This window comes from Bufo bufo, chromosome 3, assembly GCF_905171765.1.
Source record: "Bufo bufo chromosome 3, aBufBuf1.1, whole genome shotgun sequence".
Taxonomy (NCBI): domain Eukaryota; kingdom Metazoa; phylum Chordata; class Amphibia; order Anura; family Bufonidae; genus Bufo; species Bufo bufo.
Genome location: NC_053391.1, coordinates 379018191 through 379032073, shown reverse-complemented (window position 1 = coordinate 379032073; position 13883 = coordinate 379018191). Strand labels below are relative to the sequence as shown.

The window sequence follows — 13883 nt, the reverse complement described above, 5'->3', positions numbered from 1 at the left end:
AGACGACCCCCGACTTTTGAGAAGATTTTCATGCACTAAAAAGTAGTCTTAGGCCTAATGCACATGACCGTTGTTTGTCTCTGCGTCCGTTCCGCCGATTTTAGCGTTTCAGATGCGGACCCATTCATTTCTATGGAGCCATTGAAAATACGGATAGTGCACCGTTTGCCATCCGCATCCGTGGTTCCAGTCAGTCAAAAAAATATAACCTGTCCAATTCTTGTCCGCAGAAAACGGTTTGCGGACCCATTCAAGTCAATGGAACCGCTAAAAAACGCGGAGGCACACAAGATTGTCATCTGGGTCCGTTTTATTCCTATCATTTGCATGGCAAACCTGTCTTAATCTTTTTTTTACCTTCCTTTATGTCTGGTGGTCCTCCAAAAATAAAAGGAAGACACACGGAAACGGATCACGGAACAGGGGAACCCCATTTTGCGGAACGGAACACAACAACGGTCGTGTGCATGAGGCCTTATTCGCAGAAAAATACAGTACCGTGTTAAAAGGTCAGCGCAACAACACCCTGACAGAATTGCTGGGCAGAAAAAAAAAACAACACCATGAATTCCAAACTTTATGGAATTTCCTGGGTATTTCCTATGAATGTATATAATTCTCTTATATGGAACTATAGAGTTCTCCAAGTGCCTCCATGTATTGAGGGGATTTATTATCCATCAACCTCAGAGCAATAGTCTTCCTAGCTAGTTGATTTTTTAGACCAATTCAGAAGTTTTTTTGCGCCTATTTTCTGATCTATTTATGTAGGTGCGCCTTATTTTGCACCTGATTTAGTCGTAAAAACAGTCTAATTTCTACTTCACTTCCAGGGCTGGCGTACTTTTCTGCCTCTGTTTTGAATGGCGAGTTGCGCCTAAGGCTGAAACAATTACTTGATTGACTTCGACACAATTAGGCAGCCAGATCTCCGAAATGGAGATGTGAGCACAGCCTTAGCATATTTAAGGTAGGAATAACTGAAATTAAACTCCCTCCCATAAGGCCCTGCAATCGAATAAAACCAATTAATGGGTACGACAATATAGAAACACTACCAGGATATTGGGAATTCAGGGTTTGCCACAATAGGCTTTGCACATGGTATTTAAAACGACATCGGTCATTAGCTGTATAAGTGTCACCACCCCACTATAAATGATCATAACAACCATCGTGCCATAAAGGGGTTTCAAACCAAACCTTATGAGCTAGTTTATGTACAGGAATAAGACTGAAAGTTGGGTGCTCCAAGAGCCGCATGGTCAGGTTTCCTGGTGCAGTTTTGGAAACCAAAATCAGTAGTGGATCATAAAGGGAGATAAGGGATAATGGACAGATTTTACTTCTATTTTTCTAATTCACTCCTGGTTTTGGCTTCCAACAACATCAAGAAACCTGACTGTGTGGTCTTAACTAATTGGCTAGATATACTTCTGGTTTAGGTGGTGGTCTGGGGGATAGGCAGGAAGTTAGGAGTTTAGGTTGACCAGCTATGAAATATAAATAAATGGCGGGTAAGGTTGTACCCCTTAATTATGCTACTTCCACACTGGCGGCAGGGAAATATGGCAGGCTGTTCGGGTAGAGAAATGCCTGGCAGAGTTCTCTGAACCCGGCATTGGCAGACACAACCGCCTTCCTGCCGTACAGCATTGACTAGTTATAGGGGCCTGGCCGAGATCCAGCTGCTACCCGGCCGCAGGTGTGAGCAGCTTTACTTCGGTTGTTGCAGTTTAACTAATTGGACCTAAGGCTGCGTTCACATTCGCGTTTTCAATTCCGCTATTGAAATCCATCATAGGATCTCAATAGCGGAAGAAAACGCTTCAGTTTTGTCCCCATTCAGTGTCAATGGGGACATAACTGAACAAAATGGAATGCACCAAAATACATTCCGTTCAGTTTGGTTGCGTCTAGGGCTGCAGTAAACGATTATTTTAGTAATCGACTATTCTATCGATTTTTTTTTACGATTAATCTAATAAGAAAAAAAAATATACTGTTTTCTTATAAAAACTCATCAGACCCCCTGCCAGTAGTCCCCAACACCCTTTGTTCCCCACTGTGCGATCAGCCCAAGTGCATCAGTTCCCCCCAGTGCCGTCAGCTCCACTCCCCCACCCCAGTGCCGTCAGCTCCACTCCCCCACCCCAGTGCCGTCAGCTCCACTCCCCCACCCCTTGTGCCGTCAGCTCCACTCCCCCACCCCTTGTGCCGTCAGCTCCACTCCCCCACCCCTTGTGCCGTCAGCTCCACTCCCCCACCCCTTGTGCCGTCAGCTCCACTCCCCCACCCCTTGTGCCGTCAGCTCCACTCCCCCACCCCTTGTGCCGTCAGCTCCACTCCCCCACCCCTTGTGCCGTCAGCTCCACTCCCCCACCCCTTGTGCCGTCAGCTCCACTCCCCCACCCCTTGTGCCGTCAGCTCCACTCCCCCACCCCTTGTGCCGTCAGCTCCACTCCCCCACCCCTTGTGCCGTCAGCTCCACTCCCCCACCCCTTGTGCCGTCAGCTCCACTCCCCCACCCCTTGTGCCGTCAGCTCTGCCCCCATTGTGCCATCAGCTCTGCCCCCATTGTGCCATCAGCTCTCCCCCCATGCTCCTGACACCCCGATTGCACAGCGTCACTGGTTTCTATGACGCTGTGCACTCCAGGCGCCCCGACCTTAGTCGCGCCCCACCCCCTCGGTTTCACCAACTTACCTTTCCACCAGGGGCGCTGCCGACACTCCATCGTTCTGCGCTGCTCTACGCCTGACGTCACACAGTGCGTCAGGTCATGGCGTCTGTACGTCAGAGCAGCGCGGGACCATGGACGTACTGTGAAGTGTCCGGAGGCCCCCTGCTGGAAAGGGGAGTATTCCAAGCGCAGCGGGAGACCACGGAGCGGGAGTAATAGCAAGCGCTTCACTCCCGCTCCGTGGTCACATGACAAACGAATCTTCGATGCAACAAATTAGATTTTTTTGTGTCGAATTACTCAATTTAATCGAGTAATCGTTTCAGCCCTAGTTGCGTCCCCATCGCAGACAGAAAAACACTGTCCGCGATGTTGTGCGGAGCAAGACAGATCCGTCTTGGCACACAATGTAAGTCAATGGGGACGGATCAGTTTTCTCTGACACAATAGAAAACGGATCCGTCCCCCATTGACTTTCAATGGTGTTCAAGATGGATCCGTCATGGCTATAGAAGACATAATACAACCGGATCCGTTCATGACGGATCCATGCGGTTGTATTATTGTAACGGAACAGTTTTTGCAGATCCATAACGGATCCGCAAAAAGGAGATTTTTGTATAACTTACCAGTAAAATCTTTCTCGCTCTTCATTGGGGGACACAGGAACTGTGGGTATAGCTATGTCCTCTAGGAGGCGTTGACACTAGTAAAAAGCTGTTAGCTCTTCCCCTGGCAGCTATACCCTCTCCAGCCTGGAGAGAGAGAGAGAGCTTCAGTTTGTGAGAAGCAGTAGGAGAAGCAAGCCAACCAAAGAAAAAAACACGTGGAAAACCAACCATGTCAAAGGACCCAACGGGATCCAAACCAGCAACAGCTACAACTGTGGCTGGACAACAATACTGGGTGGGTGCTGTTTCCCCCAATGAAGAGCGAGAAAGAGATTTTACTGGTAAGTTATACAAAAATATCCTTTTCTAGCCCATATTCATTGGTGGGCACAGGAACCGTGGGACGTTCTAGAGCAGTCCACGGGGAGGGAAAAACCACAGACCCATGGAAGCAAGCGTCCCTGCTGGTAGCTAAGAAAACTGCCGCCTGCAAGACCTTGCGGGCTAAGCAGCGGCCACCAATGCATAAGAAAGCACCTGGAAAAAGTTTGTGAATGTGTGTAAGGAGGACCGGTAGCCGCGTTACACAACTGCGCAGTTGAGGCGCAATGCCTCAGAGCCCAAGAAGCGTCCACAACTCAGTGGAGCGAGCCGTGACAGAACCCAAGAAGCGTCCACCGCTCAGTGGAGCAAGCCATGACACCTAATGGTGGAACCCTGCTCCGGGCGCGGTATGAGTCAGCATTTGCAGACCGAATTCAACGTGCAATCGCCCTTTGGAGGCCGCCAACCCCTAGCGAGGACCCTCCGGAGAGAAATAGGAATCCGTACGCAGAGAGGGATTGGAGGCTGCTAACAAGGAGTAGAACTCTGACAACGTCCAATAATGTAACTCCCTTCCGTAGGGTGCGAAGGAAAGGGACAGGGAAGGAAGGACAATTACTTCATTAATATGGAAGTCACAGACCACCTTCGGGAAAAGAAGGAATGGCCGGAGAACTGCCGTATCCCTGTGAAGAACCAGGAAGGGGATCTTGCAAGAGAGCACCCCCAACTAAGACACCCGCCTGATGGATGTGATAGCCACAAGAAAAACTACCTTCCAGGACAGGAGGCGGAGTAAGAACTTCCGCAAGGGCTGAAGTGGAGAAGACTGGAAGGCTGAGAGAACTTCATACAGATCCCAAGGCTGTAAGGACGGTACAGAGGCACCGTATGAGCCGCTCCCTGAAGGAAGGTTCGCATGGGCACCAGGGAACCCAGAGTACGCTGGAAGCTGCCCCAGGACCGAAGCGCCAACACCTGACCCATCAAGGAACTAAGGGTTAAACCAAGGTCCAACCCTGAATATAGGATAGGACCGTGGGGAGAGGGGAAAAAAAAAACAAACACAGGAAGAGGGGATGTCCCGGCGCTCGCAGAAGCCCAGGAAGGACCTCCAGGTCCCACTATAGACCCTGGGCGATGCAGGCTTCCTGGCCTGAATCATCATGCGGAAGACATCCGCTGAAAACCCTCTCCACGTCAGAATGGAGGTTTCAATAGCCACGCCGACATCGAAATGCTGATGTAAGACCGGACCCCGTGAAAGAAGGTAGTCTCTGAGTGGCAGTGACGTCTCCAGGAAGGAGAACGAGGTCAGCATACCACGCGCTACGGGGTCAACTCGGAGCGACTAGGATTTGTCGGAATGTCCTCCATCTGGATCCTTCGTAGAACCCTGGGAAGGAGGAGAAGAAACACGTAAGGAGGGAGAACTCCCACCAAGGAGAATCAGGGGGTCCCGTCGCACGCTTCCGGAACTCTGGTTCTGGAGAGAAAGGTGGGAAGCTTTTGTGTAGATACCGTTAGCACACCCGGACCAATGGAAGAGTCCCTGTAGAAGGAGGAATTTGGAGGGCGCCACAGCCCACCAGTCTGGACTGGATCGAGCCTGGAAAGGAAGTCCACCAAACTAATACCCTGTGCAAATGCAGATGAGGGAAGGTAGCAACATAGGAACTACCAAGGCATGCGGGACAGCTATGAAACCTGAGCCAGAGGGGGGGGGGGGAGACAGGAGAAGAATACGCTAGGGTTAAGCCCATTCCCCGTCTGAGACCGGCACTATACCGAAGTAGCCAAGGACTAAGTGGCTGTGCAAAAATACCGCCTGAGGTCACTGCCTCCCCTGCGAGTACCGACTGTTGCCACGCCCCCTAGGAAATAAGCGAAGGCTCCTAGAGCAGTGTTGCCGCAGAATTGCAGCATCCGAAGATGTTTAGTTATTCCCCACTAGTGGAGCACTAGCGGAAGAGGGAAATGCGACAGGAAGCACGGTGATGTGCAACACCCAGTCTATGGAAGGATAGTGCGACAGTCGGAACCGTATGTAATGGTAGTGCAATAAGCTACCTAAGGAAGGTGGAAGCATACAGCAAGTACTAGGGAGAATACTTCACCTATGAAGGGGGGGGAGAATGCCCATGGCGAAAACTAGTGCACATGGAGAGTCCTGTACCCCGTGGGAGTGCAATTGTTGCACCCAAGTAAGGGGGTAATGCATACAGCACACAATGTACCAGTGATAATGTCATCGCGCCATGAATGGATATGCATAGCAGGTCCCGAAACTCATGACATTGTACTGAGTCCACCTATGGCAGGGGATCATGTATAAGGCAGGTACTTATCCTGAAGTAGTGCAATTCCTCCACCTAAGGCCTCATGCACACGGCCGTGTTCCGCGGCCGAGAGCAGTCCGTGGTAACCTGGCCGGGATTCCTTCAGAAATTGGTTGCTATGACGCCGTGCGCTTCATGCCGCCGCTGCTGTACAGTGATACACTGGTATGATCTTCCTGGAATGTGCATGAGGCCTAAGGAAGGGTTAATGCATACCAAGTACTACAGGCCACCTTAGACGCAATCTTAAGAGATTGCGTCGGACTCATGTCAGGGTCTGAATCAGTGATTCTACCCCCCCCCCCCCCTCCCTATGGACCTTCCCCAGTGAGGGAGGGTGTGTATGAGCGTGACCCAGGGAGGAAGGGTGGGGTTGCGAGGAAAAGGATGCATGGTGTTCTGCTCACGCATAGTTGTACTCCTCAGAATCTCGCCCCTGGCAGGAGTGGACTGCGCAGGCGGGGACTTATCAACCAAACTACCCAGGGGGTGGGATGGGCACTTGAAGAGGTCCGTCTACCGGATTGCGCAGGCAGTGCAATATCAATCAAGCGACTCCAGATGTGGAAGCATAGGTGGAGAATTATCCCCCAAACGACCCGGAAGGGTGGATTGGGAATGTCAGAGGGCCTTAACCGAATGGCGCCGGCGAAGAATCATCAACCAACGACCCCAGAGGGTGGACTGAGAGTTCCATTGGACCCCTACTCGATTGCGCAGGTGGGGAATTATCAACCAAACGACCCACGAGGGTGGATGGGAATGTCAGAGATCCCTTATTGAATGCGCTGGTGGAGAAATATCAACCAAACGACCCGGAGGGTGGATTGGGAATTCCAGAGGTTCTCCCCTGTATTGCGGAGGTGAGAATCATCAACGGCCCCAGAGGACGGATTGGAATCCTTCAGAGGTCCATCACTAATTGCGCAGGGTGGATTGGGAACATCAGCTGTCCTCCACGGGAGTTGCAGAGGAGGAGAATTATCAACCAAACGGCTCAGAGGGCGGATTGGGAACTATGAGAGGTGCTCCTTATCCGAGATAGGACACGGGCCCAGTGTAGTACGGCACAGACAGGGCGGTCTTGCGGTAATGAGGGGCGGGGAGGGGGCCGTATGGAGCTAGCAGGTCTCTGGGGGAGGGGGAAGCAGGGAGCAAAGTTTTCGCGCCGGAGCGCACTCCCCCAGGGGACGAAGTGTGGCCCAGCAAGCCACAAGGCGGCAATCCAAAGCCCCTGCGCAAGCCGATTATCGCATCGGCCGGACCGCAGAGGGACCAAGTACCGCCAAATGAGCCCGCCCGCCAACGAACGGGGGCTCCACCCCGCGGGCCGGGCGGACACGGCGCATCCGGGCAAAAAAACATGGCTGCCGGAACACCATGCAGTGCACGGCCGGGTCGTTCCTGATGCCGTTTAACCCCTTCCGGAGCGCCGCGATCGGAGTCTGCTCCGGATCTCCGGTCATGCAGTAAGTGCCTTCCCAATAGTTTGACATCCCTTCTGTTTTTCAGTCGAGGCGCGATTAATCTCCGCCAGCAAGCGCCCCCTCTGCACAGAGTGCACAACGAGGTCTGGCCGTGCGCTCGGCCACCATAGAAAAAACGCCTGCCAGGCGGTTAGTCTCTGGGGGAGTACTGATATTAACCCCCTATGTGCCGCCCTGCTAGGAAAAGAGTGCTGGGCTTCCTGGCTGAATAAAACCTGCCAGAGGGGGAAGAAGGGAATAGCTACAGGGTGCTGGGAATATCAGAGGTCCTTTAGTGAATGGCTATGCCCTGTGCCTTGTTAACCTCTGCTTACTGCCACAAGGTAGGGAGGGAGGGGGCGACCCAGGAGGGACATACTCACCTAAGTCCCGTGTACTCACCTCTCTTCATCCTCTTTACGTCCCTGTCGCCATTTTCACACTTCCTCTGGTCCAGCAGGGTAACCCCTTCAGCCACTGGCACCGTAGTGGCAGGAAGCTGGAATCAAGGGACTTCGACGGGTGACCCCTTGGCTGGCGGGATGCAGGGAGCGAGGCTGCCCTGGCCCACTTTGTCTTCTGTGGGGGAGGCAGCAGTGCAGGTGACCGGCACTGGCGCAACTCGACCCCGGGAGAACAGGGAGGCAAGGCGTCCACTGTTTTCCCATCTGAAAAAGAAGGAAAAAAATAAAACTAAAATAAAAAATCTTCAGGAGATCCCTGCAGAGCAGGGAGGTCTTGCCTCCTATTGACACTAGAAAAAACTGAAGCTCTCTCCAGGCTGGAGGGGGTATAGCTGCCAGGGGAGGAGCTAACAGCTTTTACTAGTGTCACCGCCTCCTAGAGGACATAGCTATACCCACGGTTCCTGTGTCCCCCAATGAATATGGGCGAGAAAACACTAGTGTGAAAGTAGACTTAAGGCATGGAAGGACCCCAAATAATCAAATGATTCCAAAGTTTTTAAAAACTTTTTGGGAATAGGGTAAAAGACGTGCTGAAGACTATTTTTATTAGATTAACAGGTCTATCTATTATACTTGACCAATGCTGTGTACAGTAACCCGCATGTATCCCTAAGTGGCACCACTTTATTAGATAGGCTGGCAAATCACTAGAAATCACTAGAATCAGGTCTAATCGGGGAGAGATACCTTAAATGATTTGCCCCAAGTTATCTCAAGTCCAGACATCATAACAAAATCACCTAGAAGATAAATGGCGCGCTTTAAAGATGCCTCAGGGTTAGATAAAGTAATAAATCATCCCCATAAAATGGCAAAGGATCCTTGCCAGAGGGATGCAAAATACACCAGACCCGAGGCGAGGAGGGGAACGCAGCAGCCCCTGACGAGCGCTCCTAGCTAAGGCCCATGCACACAACCGTATCTGTTTTGCGGATGTAGACCACGTGCAGTCCACATTATATTTGCAAACCCATTGTTTTCAATGGGTCCTCTGTCTGCATTTTGTAGACACAATCTATCTTTTTGCGGAACGGATATATGAATGTAGAAAGCAAATAGATGATTTGTGTGCTTACCACATCCGTATGTCCATTCCACAAAATGCGAACCGTGAACCCATTCAAGTCAACGCGACCGAAAAAACGCGGAAGCAACACAATTTACAGACTGCAAAACGGATATGGTCGTGTGCATGGGGCCCAACAGAGAAGGAAGGCAATTGACCATTTAAAGAAATTGCTGTTTTTGGCTGGAATCCGTCTAGTAAAATTAGGACCAAAAGAAAAAAGGAGAAAGCACTTGAAAAAGAAAATGGAGTCAAAGGTCTTGGTCAAGGCCCAATCCTTCCCTCTCAACACACCCACCTGAGGAACAATCTGGACACCTCCAAGGTTATCAGAGGTTCTTCTTCCTGGAATGACCCAGCCTGATGCTGGCATTCAGTCTATTACCTAGTACTTTACTCCATAACCTATAGGAGCCACATCCCAGCAGGTCCTTATCAGGTTTTAGAAGGACAATTAGTATTGCCTCATGTTAGAGGACACGTGATAAATCTGCAATAACACAGGTAATACGATGTCTGTATACCTAAAGGGAACCTGTCATGTTGGAAATGGTGTATGAGCTGATAGTGGGACGTTATAGAGCAGGAGGAGCAGAGCAGATTGATATACAGTTTTATGTGACAAGATTTGGTATAAGGCCTGGGCTACACTGCGACTTTTAGTAGCGCAACTGATTGATTTTAACTATTGAATGACAGCTGCAGTCCACAAGATTGCATTTAACTGAATACATTCATTTGGACTGCAATAGTTAAAATCAGTCGCGCTACTAAAACTTACAGTATAGTCTTAGCCCAACTTGTATTTTATACATTTATATTCAGACCAGATCTAGAGCACCTCTCATATTGCAACACTAGGTGAGCCACCCCTTCCACACAGTACACATTTATATTCCTGCTCAGTCTGGGCTTTGAAGTCAAGGAGGCGGTCCCATCAGTGACTGACAGCTCTCTGTGTACACAGTCATAGAGGGGAGGCTGTCAGTCACTGATAGGACCGTCTCCTGGACTTCAGTCAGTGACTGACAGCTATCTGTGTACATAGTCATAGAGGGAAGGCTGTCAGTCACTGATAGGACCGTCTCCTGGACTTCAGTCAGTGACTGACAGCTATCTGTGTACACAGTCATAGAGGGGAGGCTGTCAGTCACTGATAGGACCGTCTCCTGGACTTCAGTCAGTGACTGACAGCTATCTGTGTACACAGTCATAGAGGGGAGGATGTCAGTCACTGATAGGACCGTCTCCTGGACTTCAGTCAGTGACTGACAGCTATCTGTGTACACAGTCATAGAGGGGAGGCTGTCAGTCACTGATAGGACCATCTCCTGGACTTCAGTCAGTGACTGACAGCTATCTGTGTATACACAGTCATAGAGGGGAGGCTGTCAGTCACTGATAGGACCGTCTCCTGGACTTCAGTCAGTGACTGACAGCTATCTGTGTACACAGTCATAGAGGGGAGGCTGTCAGTCACTGATAGGACCGTCTCCTGGAGTTCAGAGCCCAGAATGAGCAGGAATTTAAATGAAAAAGTTACAAGTTTTACTGAATCTTTCCCTATATATCTATATTAGGGTTGCACCGATCAGTGGCGTCGCTACAGGGGGTCATTCCTTGCCCACCCCGCTGATTCGCTGCGCCTGGCCGCCCGCACTGCTGAGTGATTCACAACACAGACAACATACACAGACATGACAAATGGGGGTGGGGGCAGCATTCGGACCCAGCGGAGGCAGAGCGTGCAGGGCGGGCCCAGGCTGGGAGTGCGGCAGCCGCAGAGTTGACGTCACCACGTAAAGCTGCGTGCCTGCCCGCGCGAACGCTTGCGTCTGTTCTGCAGCTCTGCTACTGCGCCTGCTAGTGAGCCTGTCTGTGCCCAGCCCAGGCCCCAGCTTCGGACAGGAGAGGAGGACTGTGTGTGGCAACTTCCCAAGAACTCTGACTGGCCCTGCCCTGGCCGGCCCCTAGGCAAGCTAAGAAAACAAAGTAAGAATAAAAAGGTAAAAAAAAAAAGTATGTACCCCCACTACCTCGCCTCATGGCCTGCCTGCTTGCGCCCAGCCCCTCCTCAACCCTGATACCCCTATAACTTAGGGGTATCAGGGTACATTATACAGGGGTAATATAACTAAGGACCCCTGTATAATGTGCCCTGATAGCACTGAGTCCTCTTCAGTTATATTACCCTTGTATAATTATGTACCCGGATACCCCTTAGTTATATGATCCCGGCGGGGTCATATAACTAAGGGGTATCAGGGTACATTATTATACAGGGGTAATATAACTCAGGAGGCCTATCAGGCATTATACGGTGGTAATATAGCTTACATTACCCCTGTATAATATCCCATGATAGCCCTCCTCAGTTATATTACCCTTGTATAATGTACCCTGATACCCCTCAGTTATATTTCCCCTGTGTAATGTACCCTGATATCCCTTAGTTATATAATATAACTAAGGGGTATCAGGGTGCATTATACAGGGGTAACATGTGACATAAGTAAGTGTGCAGTGTGTGCGATAGTAACAGGCGAGAGCACTGCAAACAGGGAGCAGCAGAGGACTAGGGGGTAGGCTGTCTCCTGTTTCTCGCAGGGTATGGGTATCAGAAGTCCTGTTGCACACTGCAGGATGGCATAGCCTGCTACAGCTGCCAGTCAGCCACAGCACCAGTGTGTGTAACAGATCTAAGGACCCCAATGACAACAAATCATTTACTGCCCCGTGCGGTCAAACGTCAAAGACTATTACCAGGGACTCACAAGGGCGCAGAACCATCTTTAGAGAAGAAGACCCTACCAGACAGTCTACTAGATTCTATGTAATGTGATTAACTAGCCATGGGGACTGGGACATTTCAGTCCGTCCCTCGGTTTGGCTGGACAGGCATCTGGTTGTTATGGGGCAGCATACATTCGCCATGCTGTTTGCCTCAGCATCTGCAATTTGTGTAGAAACCTAGACTATATTGTTTCCATAGTTTTCCATGAAGCGAATATAGATGTAAGTGAGCAGATGGATCTAGACGTGTAACATCCTTTCTTATGTGTTACAGCTTGTACAGAGTATTTTGTCATCTTATTTATATATACTTATTTAGTATTTTTCAGTAGTATGATTAGCTGGTGAAAATTATTAGTGCCCCCCCATTTTTGACTGTGTATCTTCTGTGCCCCCCCTATATATTGATCCTAGAGTCGCCACTGGCACCGATTATCGATACTTTTCTACCCGTATCGATTCGATACCGGGATTTGTCATTTACCGATACTAGGCTGCACTACTGCGCAGCCTAGTATCAGAGAACATGGCGCGCGCTGCTCTCAGCATGCTCCATGTTCTCCTCAGCAGCACAGGGGAGAAGGAGGCAGTCCCTCTGTCCCCACTGTGCCGCTGCCACCAATGAGAAGAGAGACGGGAGGAGGAGAGGGGCTGTGGCCACTGCGCCACCAATGAAGATAACTAACCCATTAATTCAAATACAGGAGATGGGTACTGAAAGCAGAATCACATAGCCAGTACCCGACCTCTATGACAGGGCACTGCGATCCGCGGCAGTTAACCCCTCAGGTGCCACACCTAAAGGGGTTAACTGCCGCGGATCGCAGTGCCCTGTCAGAGGTCGGGTGCCGGCTAGGGGATTCTTCCGCCGGCACCCGCCCCCTGCATTTGTATTAAAAAGGTTATTTTTTTTGCGTGGTATCAAATAGTATCGAGTATCGCAATACTTTTTTATGGTATCGAAATCGAATCAAAATTTTGGTATCGTGACAACCCTAATCTATATATCAATTTGCGGTCCTCCTCCTCCTGCTCTATAACATGCTGCCTGCAAATTACACTGCATTTTATGGTGACAGGTTCCCTTTAAAGAGAAGACACATTGTGGCCCCTCTCAGTATAGAGACATGGCCTAATATAAATAAACTGCCCTGGCGCTGCGCATGCCACACATAGTCCCTGTTTCTGTTTTTCAAAAGTTAGGAGTAATGCTCCAGCTACAGTATTGTATACGGTCATCTAATTGCTCAATCATCAGGAGACTGTAGGGCTGGCACACCGATGCCGCCTGCCTGAACCCTGCCTATCCTTTATTCTCTGCAGACCACCACGCTGTGCCTGAACTCTGCCCTGTCTGTGTATCCACCTCACTCTCTTGGGTGCCGGCTCTTTGTCCTGGATCAGTCGCGAACGACCCATCACTATAGATCAGAAGTGCTGGATATCTAGTTCTAGATTCTCTCAGGAGATAAGTGGCATCACAAGTGCCCTGTGGCCTCTTATCTCCCTTCTGCTCATGTGTAAATGAACTGTTCTCCCCCAGAAAGCCTTTCCTATCTAGCAGCCCTCACACAGAACAGGTTGGCTCGGTCCTGGGACATACCCACTGCTCAGGTGCCCTATGTAAACACCCTGGCTCAGGGTACCACAGGGCACACCCGCAGGACGCTGTGTTGGTCCAGGGCCGCGATGACATGTAACATGCCAGTAACGACATACGCCTCCTATAGTCACTCACCTGCAGAAACCTGAAGAGAAACTGCGACAGCTACCCGGAACACTGACAGGGAGTTAAGTCCGAGGCCCCGCCCACACTGCGGTCACATGTCCCGGGCTGGCGCTGCAGGGTGGGGGAAAGTTCAGTATGTCAGTGGCTGTTGTGTACACTAGGGGTCGGGGCGGAACGCACTCTGCGACATCGCGTGTACTGTTCTGAGATAAACAATACCCTGACAGACATTGTAGGCGGGTGTTATTAATTGCAGTTTTTCTGCTGTGTTGTGGCCTAGATGGCGTAAACTTAGGAGCAAGATTTATCAAACCTAGTGTAAAGGAAAACTGTCTTGTTTAGTTGCCCCTAGCAGCCAATCAGATAACACCTTTCATTTTCCAGAACTTCTTGAGAGAATGAAAG

At 50.4% G+C, this 13883-nt stretch overlaps 1 protein-coding gene across 2 annotated transcripts in view; it reads right to left on the bottom strand.

Annotated features, from left to right (window-relative positions):
- The window catches only part of ALDH3A2 (aldehyde dehydrogenase 3 family member A2), a 40954-nt gene extending 27334 nt beyond the window's left edge, over window positions 1-13620 (bottom strand). For both annotated transcript variants that reach the window (XM_040424696.1, XM_040424698.1), the window contains exon 1: window positions 13488-13620. The gene's annotated coding sequence lies outside the window, so the exon portion shown is untranslated. The remainder of the gene's footprint in view (window positions 1-13487) is intronic.
- Between the last annotated feature and the right edge of the window lie 263 nt (window positions 13621-13883).